At 44.9% G+C, this 27,515-nt stretch overlaps 1 long non-coding RNA gene across 4 annotated transcripts; it reads right to left on the bottom strand.

The window, feature by feature from the left end:
• Positions 1 to 199: 199 nt before the first annotated feature.
• Positions 200 to 27,515, bottom strand: LOC106697377. Of its 4 annotated transcripts, XR_002829575.1 has the most exons (4): positions 27,345 to 27,515; positions 12,270 to 12,525; positions 6,792 to 6,837; positions 200 to 416 (listed from the first exon to the last, which is right to left on the bottom strand). It is a non-coding gene; the product is annotated as an uncharacterized LOC106697377 (long non-coding RNA). The 4 variants fall into 4 exon arrangements; XR_001348473.2 differs by lacking the exon at positions 6,792 to 6,837 and having other exon boundaries at positions 201 to 416; XR_002829574.1 differs by lacking the exon at positions 200 to 416 and having other exon boundaries at positions 5,009 to 6,837.

Below are 27,515 nucleotides of genomic sequence, written 5' to 3' on the forward strand. Positions count from 1 at the left end.
CTTTGACAGAGCTTAGCTAAATAGGCGCTCTTTTATTTATTTATTTATTTATTTTATATAGCTTTAATGGATTTCCTATTTTGTTTTTAAAATATATTTTTATTGATTTCAGAGAGGGAGTGAGAGATAGAAACATCAATGATGAGAGAGAATCATTGATTGGCTGCCTCCTGCACACCCCCACACTGGGGGCCGAGCCCACAACCTGGGCATGTGCCTTGACCAGGAATCAAACTGTGACCTGGTTCATAGGTCTGTGCTCAATCACTGAGCCACGGCCAGGCTAAAGAGGCGCTCTTGATCCCACTGTTGTCTTTTCCCGAGGGCAGTGTTATGACTCAGGAAAAGTAGATCTCTCTGTCCTCATTCTCAGCTCTGCCTGCAGCAGTCAGACTTCCCATGTGGCACTTAGTTTTCTAATGCAGTTGCAAAACTAAAATTAGCAAGGGGCAGGTCGCAGATTAGATGATAAATAGTATCTTTCATTTTAAGGCTTTTACAAGTAATTTAACATTCATGATCTCATCTTGCTCAAAATCTGAGAAGTAGGTAGTGCAGGTATCTATTTTATAGGTAAGCAAAGCTCGTAGAGGCTATGACTGGGGGTAGGCTTTTGGAGGAAGTGACATCAGGGTGACGCCTGGAAGACAAGCTAACTACATGAAGAGGGGGAGGGGAAATGTTCTCAGCAAAATCTGGAGGTAAGAGAATAAGAAGTGTTCGGGGTTTGGTGTGCAAGTGGTTTTGTAAGGCTGACAATCTGGGAGGCGTCCTGCTAGCGAGCTAAGCAGGGACTGGGTTTTAAAAGCAATACTAAGGAGTTTAGAGTTTATCCTGAAGGCAATGCAGAAGCATTACAGGATTTGAAGCAGAGGCGGGGTGTGATCAGATTTACAATTTAAACAGATTATTGAGGCTCTCTGAGAAAGGATTAGAGGAGCAAGACTGGACAGGCTGGCAGACGGGTCAGGAGGCTATCACAGCCATCCAGGCAAGGCTGCAAGGTGGTCTGGACCAGGACGGTGGCAAGGGAGATGGAGGAAGAGCAAAACTGGAGCAACGTTAGGGTTGTAGAATCAATAGGATTTGGTTACAGAACAAATCTTGTCCTCCTTCTACCTGACAGCCCTTCAAGTATCTATGGAGAATCATGTCTGAATGCATTTCAAATAAAACTGTCAAGAAAACAGCAGGGTCGCCTGTTCTAAGCCTTGTTTAAGTAAACTATGTCACCCTTCTGATTTAGCGATGGAAAAGAGAGATGTTAATAGTGTTAAACGGTGGTCTCTGGAGTTTGACTCACGAAGCAAAAAGCATTGCGGAGGTCAATTCAGAAGGCTGGCTAGTAAAACAGCTGCCTCCCAGCACGGACTAAGCATGAGAACAAAGGGATGCCTCTCCGGACCTTTCCCTGCAATCAGGCACCTTTGCAGAGCTACTGCCTGGCAGAGGATCCGGACCACAGTAGGCACTATGGCAATAAGGCCCATTTTTCAAGAATGGATATGGGGTAATTTCTCAAAGAATGGTAGTCACTAAAAACCCCCTGAGCTCTAATACAGTTCACAAATAATGAGAAAAAAATGCAAAGGTGACCATCTAATCCTGCTTGTGCTCTAGCTACTGGAGAACAGTCAGTTTGGATGTTGGACAGGGCATTAGCCCAGTCACTAGAGGAGATAGAGGCAGAACAGACTATAGGTTGAGCAATCTGGAATGGCAGGGACTGGACACCTGGGTCAGGAATAAGTAAGCCTCACTTCCCTGGGGCGCACCGTCCCCATGAGAGCTGTGAGTTATGTGGAGCCTTGAGGACCCAGGACCAAGTCACAATCAAGTGGCCACTTTCTGCATAGTGCTACGCGATGGGGAAAGTGAAAAAATAAGTCACAATTTGACCAGAGAAAACTTTTCTTCATTGAAGGTATAAGATAAACAGGAATGAAAGTATCTTGTAATAATACAAGACATTATAGCTTCATACTGGGTTATACAGAACCAATAATGAGGTTTAGGGACAGAAAGATGAGATAAGTGCAGGTCAGAGTTAACAGAAAAGAGGTGGCTTTGCTGAACAGTAGAAAAAAAATCTTTCATAAAAGCCAATAAAAGTTGATTAATGCTAATTTTTATACAATTTAGAAATCACACTTAAGAAAATACCTCTAGTCCCATTACCCAGAGAATATGACAACATTTTGAGGTACATCTAGTATTTTCTTTCCCCCCGCCCCCTGGTTTACAAGTACATCTAGTATTTTCATGCATTTTTTAAAATTTTCCAAAAGCAGATCACATTGCAACCAACTTCATAATAGGTGCCTGTCTTTCCACATTATTAGGTTTTCTTCCATCACCTCAATATGAATAACCACAATGTTCCCTTGTAAAAAGGTACAAATGCTTATTCAGTCAGTCCTTGCTGCACCTTTATAGTAATGTATTATCAAGAGCATTGCTGAATGACTAAGAGGAGAGTAGGTAGGGCAGGTGTGGACACGGTCAGAACGAGGAGACAGTTTGGTGCCACCTCTCGGCAGGTGCTGAAGAGATCCTGACTGGAGACCAGGGTGCAGGGTACAGGGTGGAAGGGATGAGGCTGGCCAGCAGGAATGTCAGAGGTAGGATGATTTCTTAGAAGTCATCTTGCTTCACATTACTGCTTAGCCTAACCTCACTCTAAAGCAGTGGTTCTCAACCTTCCTAATGCCGCGACCCTTTAATGCAGTTCCTCATGTTGTGGTGACCCCCAACCATAAAATTATTTTCGTTGCTACTTCATAACTGTAATTTTGCTACTGTTATGAATCGTCATGTAAATATCTGATATGCAGGATGTATTTTCATTGTTACAAATTGAACATAATTAAAGCATAGTGATTAATCACAAAAACAATATGTAATTATATATGTGTTTTCCTATGGTCTTAGGCGACCCCTGTGAAAGGGTCGTTCAACCCCCAAAGGGGTCGCGACCCACAGGTTGAGAACCGCTGCTCTAAAGCATGCTGGACAGAGAGGTTCCCCACCCCCACTCCATGTTTGGGAGCCCTCTGCTGCTCAAGACCACCCATGTCTTTAGCAGTTCAGCATGGCTGGTATGGTTCAATGGTTGAGCGTTGACCTATGAACCAGGAGGTCACAGTTTGATTCCGGGTTGCGGGCTCAATCCCCACTGTGGGGTGTGCAGGAGGCAGCCGATCAATGATTCTCTCTCATCATCGATGTTTCTATCTCTCCCTCTCCCTTACTCTTGAAATCAATAAAAATATTTAAAAAAATAAAAATGTAAGAGTGGACTTGCTGGGACTAGGGATGTATATGTTTAGCCTTAATAGATATTACCAGAGTTCCACAAGTGCTCATATCAATTTGTACTCCTGCCAGCAATGTGTGGTAGTTCCAATTTAGTGCAAATATTTTTCTACTTTTAATTTGTATATAATTTCATGATTATAAAAATGTCCCCCAAACATTTATTGCTATTTTCTAACTGCTAAAATTTTGCCCCAGGTGGTTTACCATTTTATTCATATATATCTGTGCGTGAGCACACACACACACACACACACACACACACACACATTTTTCTGAACTACTTATGCCCTTTTTATTGCTAAATACTTCAGTGTGTACTTTCTAAGAACTTTTTCTTATATACCCACAATTATCAAAATCAGGAAATGTAGCATTGATACAAAATTATTATCTGATCCACAATCCATATTCAAATTTCACCAACTGTTCCAATAATGTCCTATTTTATAGCTATTTTCCCTGCTAATCCAGCATCCAGTGCAGATCACACATTGCACTTACATCTCTTTATTCTAGATCAGGTCCTCAGCCTTCCTTTTTCTTTCATGAACTTATTTTATTTTTTAGATTACAGGCCAGTTGTGTAGTAGAATGTCCTTCAATTTGTTTTGCTTGATGTTCTTCATAATTAGATTCAGGTTATGTAGTTAATAAATAATTTGTAAGGAGGAACTTTCAGTTTATATAAATATCCTATTCTTCATCACATGAGGTCAGTTTGTCTCTTTATCGGTATTGTTAGTTTTGATCAGCTGTTTATGGTTGTGTTCACTTTTTCCTTTTGTAGTTAATAAATAATTTGTAAGGAGGAACTTTCAGTTTATATAAATATCCTATTCTTCATCAAACTTCCAAGTTTTGGCATCCATTGATAATTCTTGTCTACATCATTTATTGCTATAACAGTTGCACAATGATGATATTCTAACTTCATTATTCCTTCTATATTTACTAGTTTATTAAATCTGCTATAAGGAAAAGCTTTTCTTTCTTTCTTTCTTTACATTGGTATGAGGGCATAGATTCTTATTTTATTCTATGACTACTCTATGGTAATATTACCATTGTTACAGATTGTACCAGATTTGACCAACAGGAGCCCCTTCTGATTCCTCTGTTCTTTTGACATATCACCATTATCTTTTTAGCACTTCCTTGCTTTCTGGTACAACAGGATATTCTAGGCTCATTTTGTACTTTCCCTCTCTCAGCCCTAAAAGCAGCCATTTCTCCAAGGAGCCCTGGTTCCTTTTAGTGGAGAATAGTACAGTATTTAGAAACCAAGATCTAGATGCCAGGTGTGATCAGTGTGACTGAGTGTCTACTTCTAAGCCTGTTAGCAAACAGAACTAAGAAATATAAATAAGTATGTATATCTTAATTCATGTCTATATCTATACACACACACACACACACACACACACACACACACACAGGAACTCCTATAGATACCTCCATTCCAATCCAATACAAGATTCATTTTAGTCTTCCCTTTCTTTACATTTATTTTTTTTCTAGAGAAAGTACTTTTTTGTTTAAATCCTCACCCAAGGATATTTTTCCATTGATTTTTAGAGGGAAAGACAGAGAGAAACATCGATCTGAGAGAAACACATCGATTGGTTGCCTCCTGCAGGCACCCCAAACAGGGCCCGGGCTGGGGAGGAACCTGCAACCGAGGTACATGCCCTTGACTGGAATTGAACCCAGGATCCTTTGGTCCACAGGCCAAAGCTCTATCCACTGAGCCAACCCGGCTAGAGCCCTTTCTTTATATTTATAACTCTTTTCTCCACCAGCAAGAACTGACTCCCATAATCCCCAGTATATTTATTTATTTGCTCAATCCAACAGCACACAAAAAGTATTTCAGGATTGCTAAACCATACCACTGTAGCAAAAACTCTTTCTAACTAGAATTCAATATTCATTAGTTTTAATTTGTTGGTTTGCTTACTCTCCCTTCGATGTGGTAATGTTATTTATTTGAAATAGAATTAGTTGCTTTTGTTTCTGTTTGCACTCCATTTTTAGGTGTTCTTTTTTCCCCCCTCCTCTCCTCATCCTTGTTGATTTTTTTTTAAGAGCAGGAGTGTTCCTTACCTAGGGCTTAGGGGGTTTGTGGATGGGCTTCATGGGGTCTGTAAACTTCCTGGAGTTTTATGCAGACTATTGGATATGTGTGCTCTTTTTTTCCCAGGGAAAGAATCCATAACTTTCAAAATATTCTCAAATTGGTGTTGAACTTTAAAAGTTTATGGGAGAGAGAAGAGCAGGAATTGAGGGGCCTTCATAGAGGCCTCCCTCCGGTGACGAGAAGTTCCACCAGCTGGTGAGACTCTCCAGGGCAGACAGGATCTGACCTATCTTATAGCTCCGCTGCCGAACACACACACAAATGCCACGTGAACAGAAACCAAAGGAGAGAAGACAAACTTGGGAGCAAATCTGCACACCGAAGCAAGCTCAGGATTGCACTTTCTTCCTAAGCGCCTCCCCACCAATGACACCATGGCATCAGATGTCTTAGATTCTGGGCCTCTCAGGGAGGCCTGGAACCAAATCAGAGGTGTCTGGGGGAGTTACATCCTGGCATTCACCCACAGAGAGACACAGAAAAATGAACAAGGAGAAAAAAAATCTCAGTTTGCTACAGAAACACTGATCCAAAGCCCCAATGTACTCCTTGCATGGGTTTCTTTTGGCTGCAAGGTTTCTGTCTAACTGGAGAACTGGAACCATTATACCTGAGTAGGGAAACCGTGAGTCATGCAGGGTTTGCCCTCTGCAGGCACCAGCTGAAAGCTTTCCCTGGGTGGGGCGAGAGGTAGGGACCCACCCTGGCATCTGACAAGGATATTTCATTGAAGGGCGGCACCTTTCCTCAAGGAACTTCTGCTGCGAAAGAGGGGCCTAGGCGTGTAGATCATGAGGCGAGGGCCTCATGGTCAAGGACAGTCTCTGCAGAATGCCTCCAAGTGCAGCACATCCCACTAAGTGCTGGTCAGGGATCCAAAGAAACAGAAGACCTGGTCCCTGCCACATGGCGCAAAGAACATTTAGAAAGTCACATTCAGGCAAAAGCAACATCAGAGAATACAAACAGAGCCAACACAAGCTGGGTGATCTGTGGACTGGTGAAGTCAGAGGAAGTTTCCCAAAAGAAGGAGTTGATATGGATTTTGAAGAAGAGTTGAGTCTGAAGAAGGGAGAAGGGACCAGAGTGTTTCATCTGTCAGTGATGACTCAAGGAATAGCAGCATTATGGAGGATAAATGACTGCTCCGGAGAGTGGAGCAGGGAGGCTGCTTCAAAGACCAAACTGGAGGGTGCTGAGGTCGACGCCCATCAGAGACACTGTGCTTCAAGAGGGACAGTGCGATGGGGTGATGTTTGAGGAAGAGACTCGGCAGAGGGCTGAAATGGGGAGTTGCCAAATGCAAGGAGGATGGCAGGGGGGTTACTAAAGTCACCTGGATGGAGAAATCTGCTTGGGCTGGGACCCATGGCCGTGTGATCCTACTAGCAGCAAAATAAAAGATAAAAATAAGAATTTACATTTTATATGGTTCTGTGGTCTAAGATCACACTTGCGTATCTAGAATTCTTATAAGCAACGATGATAATTACTTATAATAATGTACTGTGTCTATTATGTGCTGGTCATTGAGTTAACTACTTAGGTGACCTTCACAACCACTGTCTGAGGGAAACATATGGGGAGCCGTGTGCGTTCTACCACTTTATATCACGTGTTGTAAATCGGCTCAACTGGGAGTCTCACAAAAATGCCGTGTGTTAGGCGTGGCAGGAATTACTATCTGCATTTTATCAATGAGAAATCAGATGCTGAGGAAGGGTAAGGCACTGCCAACAGCCACGCAGTCACGGGCCCTCAGCCAGCTCGTTGAACCCTTAGTCTGGGCATCCTTACTCCTCACTGCCACTCTGACTTCATGTGCACAGTGTTAACAGAGCCCTGCCGTGTAAAACACCGCTTTGACCTAGATCTGCTGCCCACTTCAGCCAAACACATCAAATTCCCGGCACTGGTTTGCCAAAGGTTAGACCTTGAGTTGGTTCAGGGTCACTCCGCTGAGTCTGGGCCACCTGGACAGTGTCCAAGGAACAGAAGTAGAGGCGAGGGCAAGGGAACCAGCCCTCCCAGTCACCTCCCATCTTCTTTATAAGACATACACCCTCTCCCCTTCTCCCGCTCCTGGCTCAGGGCGGCTTCAGAAGGTGGACGGCACATTCGATCTGCATGGCATCAGGTTGCACAAGACACAGGCGGACAGAGGGCAGGAGGCCTCAAGGTCGCCATTAGTTCTTCATGCCAGGATTGGGTCTTGGGAGAGCAAACAGAACGCTGCCTGTTGTTTGGAATTAGAGCAAGCAAGGAGGAGATCCCCAGGGGGCACTTTCCTAGGCCTTGTCCAGCACATACTCCTGCCAGCTACTCAGAATCCACTCCCCACCCACCTACAGCCTCGCAAGCACCAAGTTCTTCCGTTTGAGGTGTTCTTCCCTTTTCCCCTCAAATCCTCTATTTTCCAGGACCATGAGCTGCTTGTTTCAAATTTAATAACCCACACAATTCCATGGATAATTGCAAGCCACGATGGTTCTTGCTGGTCACACCTTTGGAACATATGAACTTAAGGTATATGTTGTATTTGGCTAAATCCTGAGATCTCTGCTTTAACTTCTACCTGGCTCGTCTGCTTCTCAGACTGCTTTCCACAAATCGCAGGGATAGGTACAATGAAGTGCTGGGTATGGGGGAGGGGGGTCAGGTACAAACCCCAGACAAGGCACCAGGGAGGGATTGGGGGAGGCCCCATGTGCAGGAGCTAGAAGATAGCCGAGGTCTAGGTGGGAAGCAAATGGGCTGCTTCTTAGCTTCAGGCGGGGATCAGGCATTGTATCTGTTCTTTTTTTTTTTTTTTAATATTTTATTGATTTTTTACAGAGAGGAAGGGAGAGAGATAGAGAGTTAGAAACATCGATGAGAGAGAAACATCGATCAGCTGCCTCCTGCACACTCCCTACTGGAGATGTGCCCGCAACCAAGGTACATGCCCTTGACCGGAATCGAACCTGGGACCTTTCAGTCCACAGGTCGATGCTCTATCCACTGAGCCAAACCGGTTACGATGTATCTGTTCTTATCAAGCTAATGGCTTGACAGGTTTTTCATCTGAGAACAAGACATCAAAACAGGCCCTGACTGGTGTGGCTCAGTTGGTTGCATGCACCAAGAGGCCTCAGGTTCCATTCCTGGTCAGGTCCCTCCCATTCCCACGCCACCCTCTTAACCCAGCATTGCCCTCTTCTCCTACTTTGACTCAAATCACAGTTCTGGCCCTGACCGGTTTGGCTCAGTGGATAGAGCATTGGCCTGCGGACTCAAGGGTCCCAGGTTCGATTCCGGTCAAGGGCATGTACCTTGGTTGCGGGCACATCCCCAGTGGGGAGTGTGCAGGAGGCAGCTGATCGATGTTTCTCTCTCATCGATGTTTTTAACTCTCTATGCCTCTCCCTTCCTCTCTGTAAAAAATCAATAAAATATATTTTTTTTAAAAAATTACAGTTCTGTGGTCCAGGGACTATAGGCAGATTGTAGGAAGGAAAGAAACCAACACCCAGAGAGCCATTTATAGTCCCTGGCAGCACAGAAGCACAGCACAGCATCGGCACCACTACCTCTTTTCCAGTGGCCACCTAGCATCCAGCTCATGCAGTGGGCAGTGCCTGGATTACCCTCTAATAGCAAGAGTGGCTCAACCTCACCCGTGTTGCCAGGGACACTTGCCTCTCTCCCTCCTGGCCTCTCACCTGGGGCCCTGCAGCAGGGCACCTGTGCTTCTGTCTCAATAGGCCCACTTGAGGGAAAGGATCCAACCCACCAACGTGAGGACATCCGCCCCTCCGAGGGCCTCAGGCTTCTCCCAGCACCGTGAGGATGGAGACCCAGGGAAAGACCCACTTTGGGGTTCCTTGCACTAGGCAGAGGCTACCCAGAGGGAGGGGACGTGAGGGCAGGACGAAAGGAGTGTGTGAGGGGCCAAGTGCTTCATACAAACACAGGGATCAGAGGGGGAAGAAATGTCAGCGCAGCTGGGAGATCCGGTTTGTGTCCCAGTCCACCCTCTTATATCTGTGTGGTCTGACACTAGGGAAGTTACTTCCTTTGTCAACTGGAGATAATAAAATAACACCCGCCGAAAGTACTTCTTACAAACGGTCATAACATTAAATAACAAATATGTAAAAGCATCTCAGAAACTCTGAAGTATCTATAAACAGAGATGGGTTACATGTATATTTTTCGGATTAAAAAAGGGAAAATGACTCATTATGGAAAATATCATGAATATAATCAATATATAAAAAGTATAAAGAAGAAAGTAAAAACCACCTATGATGCTGCTACTCATGATTAGTCACTGCTACCATTTGTATATCCCTTTCAATCTCTGATCCAAAGCACAAGTATGCAAATATATATGATATACATGTAGGCCCCGTCACCATGAGACTGGATTGCATGAACTGTACCCCCAGGGTTTCTTAGGATTTTTATCATTGATTTCATCAGAGTAGTCATCTCAGTCTACACTGGAACTTTATCAGTAGTTTAAGTAAAAAGTTTCAGAAACCTACTGTTAACAATTCCTCAGTCCTTTGTTTAATAAATAAGCAGTTATCTGCAACATGGTACTCTGGAAAAAGCAATACACTAGGAATCAGGAGATCTGAGCTCTTTCCCTGTGTCTGCCAATTAAGAGCACTGTCTAATCTGGCAAGAAGCCTCTGTGTCTCTGTTTTCCCATCTGTGAAATGGGAGTGATAGTCTATGCCGGCGGTTCTCAACCTGTGGGTCGCGACCCCTTTGGTGGTCGAACGACCCTTTCACAGGGGTCGCCTAAGACCATCCTGCATATCAGATATTTACATTACAATTCATAACAGTAGCAACATTACAGTTATGAAGTAGCAACGAAAATAATTTTATGGTTGGGTCACAACATGAGGAACTGTATTTAAAGGGCCAGAAGGTTGAGAACCACTGGCCTATGCCTTGAGGAGCAGATGATATCTCATAGGGGAAAGTACGTAGAAAATGCACAAATATCCCCTGATGGGAGTGACTGTACCCATCTCTACAGGTAACTATAGTCCGTGTCTGTTAATCCTGATCCCATTTAACAAGTCCTAACAAGGAAAGGCAAAGGCTACCCTGCGAGTCTGCTTATTTCTAAGATGCTAATGTACCATTCCCTTGCCGCCAGCACTTATTAATGAGTCATTCCCATCTAAACCAGAGTTAAAGGAAGTTCCAAAGTGGTTGACTATTACCCCAAGAGATGAGGAATACTGGTTCACCTCCCAATTCCAGAGTCTTATCCTTGGAGTCAGCCACAGTCTCTCTGAGATCATCAAATCCTGTTTTCCCAACGTGACTCTGTGACAACTGCAGCTGACCTTGTTAAACATCAACGTTCTCAGGCCCCCAGCCCAGAGCCAAAGTCTTTGGGGATGGGGCTCAGGGACTCACATGATTAACTGCTCCCTGCATGAGATTCTGATGCACTCATTGTCTAAAAACTGATCCAGTCCAAACTCCCATTTTACAGATAGAAAAACTGAGGCCCAAGTTACAATGCCATGAGTGGCTGAGTCAGGGCCACAGGACCAGAACTCAAATTTATTTCTCAATCTTTCTCTGCTTCTTTCTTTCTTCCCTCTCTCCCTTCCCTCCTTCCTTCTTCCATTTTTCTCTTTATTTCAAAAACATAGATTTTTTTTCCCCCTAACCAGGCAGTTCTGCTCCATGTGGTAACAGAATTCAGATTTCCTGTTTGCATTTAAATAACATTATATATTTTTTCTTTTAAAGCCATAATTCTTTTAAAAATCCGTAACAAGAAAAGATGGTTTGGAACATAGCAGTGAGTAGCCATAACATCCATCTGCCAGGGGAAGCTAAGACCTGGGAAGAGGACAGCTGGGAGAGTGGAAGTGAATGGAAAGCAGTGTTACTAATTTATTCATCAAACTGTCAGCAAACGGCCAGCAGGTGGCTGGTGCTGGGAATTCAACAGCACCTAAGCCAGGGTCCCTGCCTCTGTTCAGTCAGCTCACGTCACAGCATCTCTCTGACTAAAAAATGAAACCAATGAGCGAGAGAGCCAGTGCTTGGGCAAGAGGAGTCGGGCAGCAGCGAGGGATGAGAACACAGCCCCGGCCCAGCTTTGTCCTCTCCTGTGACCAGTCCCCTTGGCTTTCTTCTTCCTGGAGGGGAAGAATCTCTGGTCCAAGGGTCAGATACAGTGTTTTTATTCCCAGGCTGGCCACATGCTTGGTTCAAGACCAGAATCCAGGATGGGGGTAGGGGAGGAAGGATGTTCCCAAAGCATCAGTGCCCCGTGTGCTGGGGACAGACACCCAAGAGGCAATGAGCTGCGTTCCCTGACAGCCTGCAGACGTAGCTGACCATGCAGAGCCAATAAACATCATCTCCTTGGACTTTAATAAGTCCCCACCTAGTTTGAAGGGGTCCCCACTTAAGCAGTCCTTGAGAAACTTGGGAAATATGGCTGCGTATGAAAGTTTTATTAAGCAGGATGTTGGAGACATTAGTGGTACCATTCAGCTCCTCCCCCAAAATCTTTTTTTGGCATGAATTTGCTTTGCCCTAGGTGATTTCCAACCATTCTTGTCTTCTTCCTCCTCTGTGTCCTAATCTCAGTGACCCTTTAAAATCATATAACATCCTCCAAAGGGACTTGTGCAGCTTTGAGCAGGGGTGTCAACGGGGACTTACATAAAATCTGGGGTCGAGGGAGACATAAAATGATTTCTGCAAAGGCCACTTTATGTTCCAACCTAAATGTTGAAAACGTACTAGCAAAACCATTCTTAATAAATACATGCCAACCGATTACCTGAAAACATGAAACTGCCTTACGAAAATAAACCCTGTCTTCCACAGTCAGTTCAGTGTACCCCTCAAGTGCGGTCCAGGCAGAGGGGGAAGCACTGCGAAGGCAGAGGGAGGAGCAGAACCTGCCCAGTGGGCTCAGAGTGGGACAAGTCCTGTGGCTGCAGCACAGGGACGTGAGGTGGCGGAGGCTGAGGACACTGCTCAGGGGTCCTGTCTCCGTCCTCAGACAGTCACCTCGGAAACCCACAGCTCCCCACCTGCAAGAGGCAGAAGACAGAAAAGAGAAAACCATGGCTGTTGATATTCACTGTGTGCTTCCTAACTGCAGAGCACCGTGCTAGGAGATTTCCTTGCATTCTCCCCCTGCATTTCCGCAATGACTGCACAAGGAAGGCATTATTCCCTGCTTCACAGGTGAGCTAGCTAAGGTGGGATTTAAACTCACCCCACCACACACACACCCAGGGATATAAAGTACAGAGTAGGGATTATAGGCAATAATTCTCTAATAACTATGTATGGTGTTAGGTGGGCGCTAGACTTATTGGTGGGAGCACCTTGTAAGTTTTATATACATGTCTAACCTCTATGCTGTACACCTGAAACTAATATAATAGTAAATGTCAACTACAATTACAAATTATTTTTAAAACAAACAAACTCAGACCCTCTAAACTCCAAAGCCTATACCTTTAAAAAACACACACACATCATAGAGAGAAGATGAATATAAGTATCTGTGCCTATGAAGACAAGAACATGGCTCATGGTTTCCATGTTTATACATCTATTTTTGTCTTTGAAAAAGCATTTATTTTTAAAAAACATACAAGCTCCCTAGCTGGTTTGGCTCAGTAGATAGAACATTGGCCCAGGGACTGAAGGGTCCTGGGTTCGATTCCAGTCAAGGGCACATACCCCAGTGGGGGGCTTGGTCCCCGGCCCTGTTGGGGGCGTGTGCTGCAATCAATGTGTCTCTCTCACATTGGTGTTTCTCTCTTTCTGTCTCTCCCCCTCCTTTCCACTCTCTCTAAAAATCAATGGGAAAATATCCTCAGGTGAAGATTAACAACAAAAAAAGTAAAAAACATACAAGCCGTACATATTTAATACATTTTTATAAAAGCCAAACAATTCAGAGTGACTGGAATGAAAAGTAAGACTTCTCCTTGACATTCCCTATATTCAAAAACATAGATGTAACAAAAGCATATTGGAGAGAATTTTTAAAAAGAAAATAAACAATTATCCCTCCACCTCAATGAAACAACTGGGAGTAAATTAGAATATTACTTTTCAGTCTGGTTTTGTCTGCACTTGGGGTGTTTGTTGTGTGATATACACTGGACGTATTTTGCAGCCTGCTTTCCTCTAATAATGTCAGGGGCATTTTCTATGTCATCTGCCTGGTCTTCTTATCCCTCGGAGTTAATGCCTGGGTGACATTTCAGTCAGAGCCGTAGTTTGCTTAACCACCCCTGACTGCTGAGCATTTAGATTGTTTCTAATTATTTGCTGCGATTAAGATCTCCACGCATTTTTTTTCTTTCTATGGTTTGGATTATTTCCCTAGCATTCCCAGAAGTTGACTTACTGGGTCAAAGGGTGTGAACATTCATAAGGCTCTTGATCCATAGTGCCAAATTGTTTTCCAAAAGGACTGAACCGGTTTTCTCCATTTGGAAGTTTGCTACTTTCTCTGTGTGAGTCGTTCTGGGGAAAGGCTTTGTTTAAGTCTTCTTACTCTGTTTAACCAAAATCACTACATTATACTTTAACTTTGCTGTTTCCTACAGCCCCTTTCAAAGTCTGTTGACAATGTTTGACCATTTGATTACTGGGTGGAAGATTTATGCTGGTCTCCCTGTCTCCAGGCTCTTCCTGCCTTCAATCTGTTTTGCACACTTCAGCCAGATTAATTCTTTTGCAAACATCACTTGCCTTCTGTCACTGCCTTGCTCAGTAACTTGAATTGACTTTTTATTTCCTCCAGGGTCAAGTCCAAACTGTTCTACTGGGCCTTGAAGACCCTCCATAATCAGGTCCTACCCCCCTTCCCAATTCCTGCCACCCTCGGCAGGAACCCTCAGTCACTTTCCTTCTAGTCCCCAAATTACGCTCCATTTGCTTTCCCCTTTTGATAATGTTTTCTCCACCTGGAATACTCCTACCTCTTTTCTATCTGGTCCAAATCCTCCACTTTCAGGGTGGTTCAGTCCCACCCACTCAGTTGAGAATTCTGAAAGAAGAGCCATGGAGGGAATGTAGTGGGAATGCCATGCATGCCAGCAGGGCACCCCCACATTAAATGTGCCAGTGGGTTGGCAGCAGATATTAGAACCCAGGCAAAATTCTTTGTACATGTAGTCTGTTTCTAATGGCCTAAAGAGGGGATCTGTGCGAGAGCGGGATTGTGAGCTAGGGCTAATAAAATAATGATGACAATAATAATTATAGTATATTAGTTAGGATTAGCTTCACTTTGAGAAGCTAAGACCTGAAAAATAATGGTTTAATATGAGAACAATTAATTTATATTTTACGAAAAAAAATCTTCAGGAAGTCCAGACCCAGAATGGCATCTCCCTGCTCATCAAGGACCCAAGATCTTTAATGTAGCTCTCTGTAATGCCATCGCCAGGGTGTGGCCCCCACATGCTCCAAAAAAGCAGTTGGGGCACCAGCCATCACATTTAGAGTCCAGACCAATAACAGGCAGAAGGATGAAGAAGAGTGTCTCCTCTAGTTTTTTTAAGAATAAGTTTTATTGATTTTGAGAGAGAGGAAAGGAGGGAGGGAGAGAGAGAGAGAGAGAGAGAGAGAGAGAGAGAGAGAGGCAGTGATGTGAGAGCAAAACATGGATCGGCTGCCTCCTGCACACCCTCGCCCAGGATGGAGCCTGAAATCTGGGCATGTGCCCTGACCAGGAATCAAACCGGCAACCTTTCAGTGCCCGGGATGATGCCCGGCCAATGGAGCCACACTGGCCAGGGCCAGAGTGTCTCCTCTATTTAGGAAACCTTCCTGGAAGTCCCAGGCAATGCTTCTGCTGAGAATTCATTGGCTTAGTCTCAGGGCTGCGAGGAAGTCTGTAGGCTCAGATAAAAATCAGGGCTATGTCACTAAAGAAAGAGGGGAACAGACTTCCAGGCACACAGCTAGAGGTCTGTGCCACTATTTGTTGAGGTGCTGTGTTAATCAGCTTACATCTATTATCTCTTTTCATTTTTATATCAGTTCAACAAGCAAGTACATCGTAGAAAGGAGAGTAAAACCTGGACTATGTCTGAGTCCAGAGCTTCGACTCTTTTAAAATTTTTTTTATTTTTAGGCTTCATGGAGACTTAATGATATAAAAATCACAAAATAATTGGAAAATATCTTTTTTTCCCTTGACCAAACACACACACACACACACACATACACACACACACACACACAAACTTATAGCTTCTGAAATTTCATCTCATCATACAGAACTCATTGTAGTCTCTCCTTTAGACTGTATTTACTTATATATTTTTGGCATATGGTAGGTCTTATTTGTGAAGAATATATGAGACTTTATAGGTTGTAAAATACAGGCAGTTCTCAATAAACAATATTAAAATGATGTTTGAAAGGGAAAAATAATTTATTTTCTAGAACATTCAATATAAACAGTTTTCACAAATGAGAGGTTTACTGAAATAATTGTGAACGTGAAAAAAGGTAAAAAAGATGAAATTCTTCCTCCTTCGATTTTTATTGTGTTCGGTTTATTACTCCAGTTTTCCCGTAAAACAAATGAATGGAAAAATTGCCACATAGAGAACCTGGGCAGGTTTGCTAATGCTAATTTTGTGACCAATTTGTAACTATGAGGCTAGGAAGCATGAACTGTTGGTGCAGTTGGTTGGAGAGGCAGGGTAAGGGTGAGACAGGATGGGGATGTGGGTGAGTGGAGAGCATATTTGATTACAAAAGGAAAGCTGTTTGAAAAAAAGGATTTCAGACAGAGATTGCAGACAGAGAAGGAAGAGAGAGACTAGGTTAAAAAAGCACAGTGGTCATGGAATGGGGGTGACGGGGAGGCCAACTGGAATTAAAGTATTTGTAGATAAGGCAGTCTCAGATTTGCCTTACTGGCTACCTTTTGCTCCTCCCAAACTCCCAAGGTGAATTATACCCAAGCACTGCAGCTAAAGAATGATCAGGCCCAGTAACTGCCAACTCTCATCGCGTGCCCTGCCTTCTGTGGCTGTGTGTGCCTGACTTGTAAAGGAATCTTGCATTCTGGAGGGGTGACTAAGGCTGGGTGTTGCTGAGGAACAGAGCCAGGGAAAACACAGGGAAAGGCTAGTTCCTGGAACATAAGCAGCTTGAGGGCAAGGAATAAGTTTCATTCCACGCTATATCCCCATGCAAAATGCAGTGCTTGGTTCATGGTTCCCTTCACTCTGACCCACTGAAGTTTTTATTGGATGGATGGATGGATGGATGGATGGATGAGGTCACAAGCTAAGAAGGATCCATAAGCACCTTCCTGCTGGCCTTTAAGATGACCAGTTGGGAATGTCAGGAAACGTTCTATGAGAAGCAAATCCTGCCTATTTCATCACATGGCCAACTGCAGGTTGAAGCCAGTGGCTGGTTATGACAATGTGGTCTCTGGTGTGAGGTTCAGAGCCTTAAATGGCAGAGACTGAGAAATCACTGAGATTGGATAAGGTTCTTCCACACCATTTTTTGACCCCTTACTAAGTCTCAGGCATGGTCCTAAATGCTATCCATGCATGATCTCATTTAACCTGATATTTCAGGGAGGGAGACATTAACATCTCCAATCTCCAGATGAAGAAACTAGAACTTGAAGAGGTTAAGTAACCCATTCAAGGTATAATAGCTAAGTGGGAAAGCAAGATGCCAACCCAACTTGCCCTTATCTTCACCACTCCACTCCCTGCCTCTATCTGCTCCACACTGTCCCCATGTTCTTACTCAACATGGTCACAGAACATATTTTATCTCTTTAACATTTTATTATGAGATTGGGGCCCAGTGCACGAAATTCGTGCATGGGTGGGGTCCCTCGGCCTGGCCAGTGATCAGCGCCGATCAGGGCCAGGCCAATCAGGGCTGGGCCAGAGAGAAAGTGATGGTCACCGGGCCAGGCGTGGAAAGAATGGACGCCAGACACTGACGCTTCCATCGTCGGTGCCCCGCCACCACGCGATTTCCTGCTTCCTCTCCTCCTCCTTCCTTCGCTGATGAGCTGCCACCATGGCGGGCGGCGGGCCAATATGGGCCTGCTGGCCATGGGGAGGGACGGGACACAGGAGGTTGGAGCCATCCCTCGGCCCCTATGGGAAAGGGACCATGTCTACTGCCACCCACCCCAGGTTCCCCATCCCAGCCCTAGATCGGGGCCTGCCGGCTGGAGGGAGGGACCATGGGAGGCTGGCTGGCCGGCCGGGGGAGGTTGGCTGTGGAGCCCACTGACCACCAGGGGGCCACTCCTGCATTGAGCGTCTGCACCCTGGTGGTCAGTGCACATCATAGTGACCAGTTGTTCCGGTCGTTCTGGTTGCTGAAGCTTTATATATATAGATATTTTCAGATGAACATAAGTTTTCACCAAAACAGTACAAACTATCTCCATATATCTATCCTTCATCTACATGCCCCAAATGTTGACCTTTTACTGCAGGGAGTTAATTAATATTGGTTAGATTTCCCGACTACATTTTTATAGTCCCTTGGACTTAAATTTTCTTTTGTATTTTGGGAACCACAGACCCATACTGAGGGCAAGGAGAAGAAGTGATGTGGCAGCTGGCCGGTGGGCACAGGCTCCACTGACCATGTGGGAGCCCTGAGCCTCTGGAACAGATGTGCTGACTCCCAGCATTCCTGCGGAGGACGAGAGGGTCATCCAGTGACTGTCCTAGTGGGGAGGCTTCTGAGGAATGTCCCAGACACCAGGCTTGAGAAATTCATTAGCTACAAAGATGTCTAAACAAGGAAAACACTAGCAATGACAGCCCCTCAGAATAATTCCACTTCTTACTCCCTGGAGCTGTCAGTTCAGAACAGAAAGACTTACTGTGAACCTACTATGCGTAGGGACTGAATTGAGTATGGGGGCAAGTGGTCAGATTGTCAGTGATGCTGCCTTTACCAACAGAAAAACCAAGATGGTTGACTAGAAAAGATAAGGGGGGCGTGGTAGGAATTTCCCCACTAGTAGCCAGATCAGGAACCTCAGTTGGGGAAAAACTCACAATTATTTTGGAAACAAAATTAGGAGGCTGGGAGGTGGGAGGAAAGAGGCAGGACAAGATGGGACAAGTTCTTGTGTAAAAACAAGGCAATCCAGCTCTGTTTCCTGCCTAATGCTGGTGGTCTTTGGAAGGGGGGCGGCTCAGGGGGAAGGGGTCCCTGTTAGGTGTGGCCAGAGAAGCAGAGGGCCAGAACACTGAAGTGCTAAGAGTGGAGCCCACCCACAACACAGGTGGAGCCTCATTTCAGCCCCCACGCAAATCTACAGACTGTAAAAAGAAGAGGGGATTGGTCTAATGCTTTCGGGACACTGTGCATACAGAGGAGAGGAGAGCCACGGAGGACGAGTCTCTCTCCACTCCCTCCCCACATCCCTGAAAGGTTCATTGATTATACACCTAAGCCTTCCTGGTCCTTTCAACTTGCATGTTCTCTGTGCCTCTCTCATGACCAGTTTCATCCTGCAGACTTTCACTGACACCCCCCCCCCCCAATCCCAGTGGGGACCCGCTGAGGCTCTCAAGTTGGACAGATCTGGATTTAAATCTAACTCTGTCACTAACCAACTGAGCCTCAGTTACACAATTTTACTGTAAGGTGGAGGTCATACCCCTTTCATAAACTTAATGAGATGATTGAAGGAGATTGTGCACGTAAAGTGCCCAACATGGCTCCAGGCAAGCAATCTCACACCTGCCTGCCTTCGATCTGACCACACCGGTGACCAACACGCTGCTCTCTCCTGGTCCACTTTTTCCAGGTAATGGCGGGAACAGACCAAGGAGTCTGAATCTGGGTTTGACTCCCGGTTCCATCACTTAACAGCTGTGTGATCTTGGACAAGTCCCGGAACCTCTCTGAGCCGCAGCTTCCCCACTTGCAAAATGGAAATAGTACCTGCCTTGAATGGGATGATGTAGGGAAGTGCTTTGGAAATGTTGAAGCACTTTTTGCGAATCAGCTGCTGTTTTGCTGCCCTTCCCACCTCCCTCCACAATTCCCCTGTCCCCCTCCCGCCCCGCTAACTCCCACCCCCTCCAAAAGCCCAACTTGGGTGGAAAAAAACACTGGACAGGGAGTTAGGAGCTTTGAGGTTGGGTTCAGGCCCCATCGTCGATTTGGGGCCCTTTGGTAAATCACAATCCTCCCAGCGCCTCAGTTTCCTCAGATGTAAACTAAAGTGTCTGAACAGGACCTCTCTCAAGGCCTCTCCTACTGCCAGATTCCACACATGGGCTGTGGGGTCAGGAGTTTATTTTCTGACAGGAATACATTTGGGCTTCGAGGATGTCACTGCTTCTGGGCACAGGTCTGCTCTCACTGCGTTCTTCTATTAACATGGCAGGGATCGTGCGCTGCTGGGTCATGTGTGAACCGGAGGGTGTCTCCAGCGCTCAGTTTAGGGTAATTAATCTTTTTGACCCCTAGCAGGGGAAATGTCTCTAGTTGGGGGGAAATGAAGTTGTCAAACATAGTCCTTAAGGAGAGGAAGATTTATAGGGGATCACATACAAAAGCACAGGAATTAAACAAACAAACAGGGAAAGAGCACTTAAAAGCTCAGACCAAACAATATATACCGCACGCTATGCTCAGGCAGGTCAACCAGCGGCCCGAGGTCTCCCCAAGCACCACCCAGGCATAACAGCCCGGACAATTGTTCATCTTCCAAGAAGCCCTTCCCAGAAACCATAGGGTTGCAGGAAGGTAAAGCCAATGACTTCATCGAGGGGAAGAAACAGCAGCGGTCAGTACAGTCCTCATGACCATTTTGTTGTTTAAAACTTGCCTTTGTGTAGTCCCAGCTTTGGGCCCTGCTCTCTCTCCGACCCTGCCCCGTGGTGCCCTGTTTCCTGACTACCCACCTAGTCACCCTGCTCCTCCTGTGCTCCTCCAGCTTGGCTCCCCTCCCTCCCCCCCTCCCCCCAGTCCTCTTTCAGCTAAGTTCTCCATAAAATACAGGGTGTCCAGCTATATTCAAATTTCAGGTAAAGTGCAAAACTTTGATTAGCAAAAGTATGTCCCATGTGATATTTAGGATATACTAAAAAGTATTGTTTTAGGTGAAGTTTAAATTTAAGCGAACATTCTGTATTTTTTACTTGCTAAATCTGGCAACCTACTTTAAGTATATTTTTACTTGCTGTTATTTTTGTCCAGAATACACCGCCCCCACATCTTCTCTTGGCCAGTTCCTTGTCATTCAGGCTCCACCCAAGTATCTCTTCCTTACAGAGATGCTCTCTGACCCCCCTCACCCCAATGTAAAGTGGTCACCCTGCCCCCAGAGTCACTCTCTAGCATATTCCCTTGGATGACTTTTTAAAAATATATATTTTATTGATTTTTTACAGAGAGGAAGGGAGAGGAATAGAGAGTTAGAAACATCGATGAGAGAGAAACATCGATCAGCTGCCCCCTGCACACTCCCCACCGGGGTTGTGTCCGCAACCAAGGGACATGCCCTTGACCGGAATCGAACCTGGGACCCTTGAGTCCACAGGCCGACGCTCTCTCACTGAGCCAAACCGATTAGGGCTTGGATTACTTTTTTTACTCTGAAATAAGTTTGCTTCTGAGTTTGGTTTTCTTGCTTAATGTCTGTTTCCTCCTGCTAAGATGGTAGACATTGCTGTCTTTTTCCCTAATCACTCCTCATCACTTGAATATACTTGGCGTATACCAAGCATTAAATAAATATTTGTTGAAAGGACAAATGAGTGGAATGTATGCTTTGGAACAGTGTTTGACAAAATGTAACAAAAACTCTAGAGATTTTAATTTCATTAAAATCCAGATTCTGATTTGGTAGGTTGGGCATGGGCCTACGATTATGCATTCCTTACAAGCTCCAAGTGATGCTGACACTGTGGGCCATGGACCACACTCTCAGAGGCAATAGAGTTCCCTGTAATGATAGATATGTTCTATATCTGCACTGTCCAACATAGCGGCCACTAGCCACATGTGGCTATTGCGTAATTGAAATGTGGCTAGTGTGGCTGGGGAATCAAATTTTAAATTTTATTTAATTCTAATTAATTTACATTTAAATAGTCACACGTGGCTACTGGCAAGTATATTGGATGACACAGCTCTGGGGAGGTGGTTCTTATACTGGCTGCACATCAGAATCACCAGAAGCACATTTAAAAATACAGATGCCCAATACCCACTCCACACCAATTAAATCAGAATCTCTTGATTTGGGTCTTGGAGCATTGTTATTGCTTTTTGTTTTGTTTTTAAGTTTCCCAGGTTATTCCCAAAGCGCATCCATAGATGAGGACCCTGCCTTCGAGTTTGCAGAGCATTCGTGCTTTCCTTTGCTCACTCAATCCTTACCACAGCCTGGACACAGATCAGACAAGTGTGACTAAATGTCACCAGTTCCATTTTACTGGAAGTAAAGGGAGGTTCTGGGAGGTGAAGGGATTCGCCCAAGGTTATATAGCTAGTAATTGATGGAGCAAGAACCCACAATGCCCTTGTGCTTCCACATCCATTCTCTGCCTCAGATTCTTTGAGAAAGAGGCAAATGTTATCCATCACTTACTTTTGTGAAAAGAGGCAAATATCTTTCCTCCAATCAGACAATTGGGCATGTCTATCCTCTCTCTGTAGCTGCCACCAACCTCCATTTGTCTCTAATGCTCCCCTTTTCAGGGCCTTGTCTGGCCATATCATTCCCTAGGGAGGTGAGCCAATTAGAATCCTCACCCTGTTTCATCAGTGATCAATAAAAAAATGGGCCCTAACCGGTTTGGGTCAGTGGATAGAGCATCAGCCTGCGGACTCAAGGGTCCCAGGTTCGATTCCGGTCAAGGGCATGTCCCTTGGTTGCGGCACATCCCCAGTAGGGTGTGTGCAGGAGGCAGCCGATCGATGTTTCCCTCTCATCGATGTTTCTAACTCTCTATCCCTCTCCCTTCCTCTCTGTAAAAAAAAATCAATAAAATACATTAAAAAATAAAAAAGAATGGGTCTTTCTCCATCTGAAAAGAAGGACATCCAAGTCTGAGTGGAAGAGGGCACCACGTGCAGAGTGGGACAGACCTGCTCCTTCCTGCTGAGGCTGCCCACAGGGCACAGGCGAGGGGTCTTGGGAAGACAAGTCAAACTGGGTGACTGGGAAGGGCCCCCCGAAGAGTTTACAAACCTTGCCAGGGTTTCCCTTGGCAGAGTTGGGATACCACTGGCGAGGGCCACACAGTGAAGGTGATTTTAGGTGATCCATGGGAAAACTTTAAAAATGTTTAATATATATATATATCTTAACGTATATTAGGAAAAGTGCAGCTCATTAAATCTGTAATTTTAACAGTATTTTTGATATAAAGTTGCTGGCAAACTAATTTATTTGAGAAAAAAGGGAGTACATTTAAAGTAAAATGTTAAGGCAATAATAGTACAAGTGGAACTTGGATATGGCTAACATGGTGACGATGGCCTGGGTGTATCCTGAGGGTGCAGTGGGAGGGTGGACGTGTACTTTGTGAGAAGGTGGAGATGGAAGGGAAGGTTTTCATGCAAACATTCTTGTCAGCAGCTGTCTTTCAATAATAAAGAATTACTGTTGCTGAGGAGAAATCCATTGTCTTGGAATAAGGGCCAGGAATGAAAACAGCACAGCCTCCAGCTTCCTGGGCCTGCAGTGAGGTCCAGCTGAGGGGAGAACTAGCCGCTTTACCAGCCCCTTCAAGCCCCAACAGGCCCGTGTGAGACCACACTCAGCCCAACACCTGAGCCCTGCTACAGGCACATTGCAAGAACTGTGCTCATCCGAGTCTGGTGTCCAAAGACAGGTCCCAGTGGAGGCCCCAGAGCCTGGTCCCAGCCAGGCAAGGACAGGATTTCCTCAGTCTCACAGCTCCTGCCTGGAGCCTGGATGGACTAAGCTCAGAGTGGTTACTGCCCAAAAGGACATACCCATATATGTGGGGCCAACCCGTGTATATTCAGTTCACACCTTTATTTGTGCACGAGAGGCCCGGTGCATGAAAATTCCTGCACTGGGGGAGGAGGGGTCCCTCAGCCCAGCCTGCGTCCTCTCCCAGTCCGGGACACCTTGGGGGATGTCTGACTGACAGCTTAGGCCCGCTCTCCAGGGGATCGGGCCTAAGCTGGCAGTCAGACATCACTCTGGCAGCCCGGGAGTCCTGTGGGGAGTGGGCCTAAGCCATTAGTCAGGCATCCTTAACGCTGCCATGGAGGCGAGAGAGGCTCCCGCCACCACCGCTGCGCTGGCCAGCCATGAGCCGGCTTCTGGCTGAGTGGCACTCCCCCTGTGGAAGCGCACTGACCACCAGGGGGCAGCTCCTGCATTGAGCATCTTCCCCCTGGTGGTCAGTGTGCATCATAGCAACTGGTCGTTCCTGGTTGTTCTGGGTCAATTTGCATATTACCGTTTTATTATATAGGAGGAGCCTCAGAGTTCCCTGGGGAATGGATGACCTGAAACCCTGGGATGAGAAAAGGATGTGTGTTCAGTTTAATGGAGAGAATAAAAAGGGATTAGATCCAGTTTTTAGGAACAAGAGTGGCTATATTTAGAATGTCCCAGGAAGGGGGGAGGTATAGATAGGTGATGTACAGAGGATTTTTAGGGCAGCAAAAATACTCTGTATCATACTATAATGGTGGATACATGCCATTCATCACATATTTGTCAAATCTGTAGAATGCACAAAACCAAGAGTGAACCCTACTGTGGGTGATTATGATGTGTCAATGTGGATGCATCAATAGTAACAAAAGTACCAGTCTGATAGGGAATGTTGATAATGATGGAGGCTATGGATACATGGGGGCAGTATGGGGGCAGGGATAATATGGGTTATCTCTATACCTTTTTCTTAATTTTGCTATGAACCTAAAAGTGCTCTTAAAAAAAGTAAAGTCTGAGAAAATTTGTGAACACCCAAAATCCAATCAAATTAACTTGGGGGGGTAAACGGGGAAACTTCAGGGAGACCCAACTTGACTGTTGATGTAACTGAGGAAGCTTATACTGTATTTTATGGCTAAATAAAATATCTATATTCTAGCTAAAAAAAGAATATGCCAGGAACTGGTCATTATATCTTCAGTGTGAAGTAGGGGACAAAATGCCCAGACCCATAACTGGGCTCTTTGATCAGTCCTGGTGGTAGATAACATTCACAACCACAAACACAATCACATCAACAGCTAACATTAACTGAATACTTGCTATGTGCCAATCACCATGTTAAAAGCATTTAATCCTTACAACAACCTAGGAGGTAGATACTAATATTATCTTCATTCTACACATGAGAAAACTGAGGCACAGAGAGGTGAAGTGACCCACTGCAAGCCACAACTGGAGAGTGGATATGGAGGTATCTGGCACTACAGCTACATGACACTGCCATTAAGACCATCCAGATGACACCCATGCTCCAAGCCCATGCTCACCAAGTCATCCTCAAAGGCAATGCTGGCTGAGTCAGCGGAGTGAGGTCAAACCTTGGTTCTGTCACAGTTCAGTTTCTTAGCTGTTTTATGCCCCGTCCCCCGTCTGGAAAATGGGAATAACAGCTGAGGGTGTGTGAGCATGAAACGAGAGGATACACTCAAAGCCCTTAGCAGCGTACATGCACGGGGGAAGTAAACCTCCACAGTTCCTTATGGTCACTGGCCAGCTTCACCTTCCTTCAGATAACTCTGGGAAACCTCCTAATAACAACCGCTTTCTTTCACTGAGGGCTTCCCACATGCCATGCTCTCTGCTAAGAGCTTTGAGTTCATCCTCTTGTCCAGTTTTCATACACCCTGCTAGGCAGGTGTTATCATTCTAATTTAAAACATTTGAATTCTGGTTTATCCATTTGCTCCTTGTAAATGTAATCATTTCTCCAGAAACAAACCATTTTCTGGGTATAAAACCATATAGTACCTTCCAGCCTGCAAAGCTGAGGCTCAGGCCGTAAAGGGCTCCGTGGGGGTGGCCAGTGGGCCCCTCCCAGGCACCAGCCATCTGACGCATGGAGCCACCTCTATAGGCTGCCACAGGATATACCCGGGACACCCTGAAGCTGCTAATCCTAGCATCAACATTGTGCTTTTCCTTAGAGGATTTCCTTTCCTTGAACAAAACTGGTATTGGCTAATATTACCACACCATCGTAGACGGTTAACACCGATGCTTGTTTGATGTGTGGCCTCCTAGACATTTTCAAATGTGTATATACATCCTCTTTTAAAAAACAAAAATGGGATCCCATTTTATGTATTATTCTTGCTTTTTCACTTAATATACAATAGAAATCTTTCCAGGTCAGAGCATATGGCTCTATATCATTTTTTTAAAATGCTATGTATGCATTTTAAAAAATGCAGCACTTAACTTTTTTTAAAAAAATATATTTTATTGATATTTTACAGAGAGGAAGGGAGAGGGATAGAGAGTTAGAAACATCGATGAGAGAGAAACATCGATCAGCTGCCTCCTGCACACTTCCCACTGGGGATGTGCCCGCAACCAAGGCACATGCCCTTGACTGGAATCAAACCCGGGACCCTTCAGTCCGCAGGCCGACGCTCTATCCACTGAGCCAAACCAGTTAGGGCTTAACTTTTTTTTTTTTTTAACTGGTTAAGGAAGACTGAACATTTTTCTTTTTTATATAACTGCATTTTGCAATTTTTCACCAATGAAGATATATTATTTAGGTAAAAAAGGAGATCATACAGGCTTTTAAAAAAAGTAGTATTGAAGAGATAACACTTTAAAAGTAAACATAGCTAGTTTCATTTTTCTTAATTATTTTCTAGTTCTTGTCCACATACTAGTACAAGAGCTAGAACAAATATTTTTACCAAGCTATAACCATGCTGAAATACTCCTTTCTCACGGCATCTGAAACATTTGTCCATGTGTCTACAGAGCTGCCTTAAAAGCGTCTCTGAAGGGCCGGAGGGCCCGGTTGCGGAGGAAGGCGCTGGGCTTTCCACAGGGCAGCGTCTAGAGCAGAGCTCCAGGGACAGAGCCCTTAGCAATCTGGTGAAACTGCTGGACCCCTTCTCAGAATAATACTTTCAAATGTGTAAAACAAAATATAGAGGACTACAAAAGAAACGGATAACTTTGAAATACAATAATCAAGGTGAAAAGATGCAATATAGCAATAATATATGTACTTCCTGTGTATTAAGAAACAAGTTTAGCAGTGAGTCTAATTTCTATCATAATTTCAGAGCAGTGATGAACACAAATATTTCTACAACATAAGAATGTGATTTGAAAACATCTGTGATTTCCACTGGTGACAAGCCTCAGTTTCACTAATACTGCAGCATCACTTGCATACGTTTGTAAGTGAAGGAAATGCTACATTTCATTTTATGTTAGCATAAACAAAGATCTCTTTTTCCCCCACCCACGTTCATAGATCTCCTGAATTCTATACAAGGGTAATGGGTTCTAGGTCAACAGATATCTACTCCACAGAATTTCTATACTTATTAGCCTGGGAAAGGTTTTCATCTTTTCTATCTCTTCTACCCAAACTACCAACATCGACAGCCTCCATGACTATGAGATATTCAGAATTAATTTTGGAGTTTCTCCCATCTCTAGGCATCTGCCTGGCCCCCAACCACTTTCACTCCCGGCCAGCCTCTACACATATGTAGACAGAAGCTCATCTTGCCATCTTCCAACTCAGCACAGTTCATATTTGCACTAGATTTAACATGCACACCCCTCCTTCTTCCTTCCTGATAGTTAGGAAGTCGTCTAACAAGTCCAGTCAGTTCTGAACGAAGGAAGCTGGGTAATCCGCCTACTTACTGGAGGCTGCCTTGTCCAAATAGATGTTTTTCATCACCAAAGGCATTTTCCAGGACTCTGCAAATCCAGAGGATCAGTCTCCTTCCTTCACACAAGCACCGGCACTGGATTCATTTCTGAAATCACCGGCACCCACCAGGCTCTGGTTCTTGGCCGAGGTTTCAGAAATTA

This window comes from Myotis lucifugus, unplaced genomic scaffold (assembly GCF_000147115.1).
Source record: "Myotis lucifugus unplaced genomic scaffold, Myoluc2.0 scaffold_66, whole genome shotgun sequence".
NCBI lineage: Eukaryota > Metazoa > Chordata > Mammalia > Chiroptera > Vespertilionidae > Myotis > Myotis lucifugus.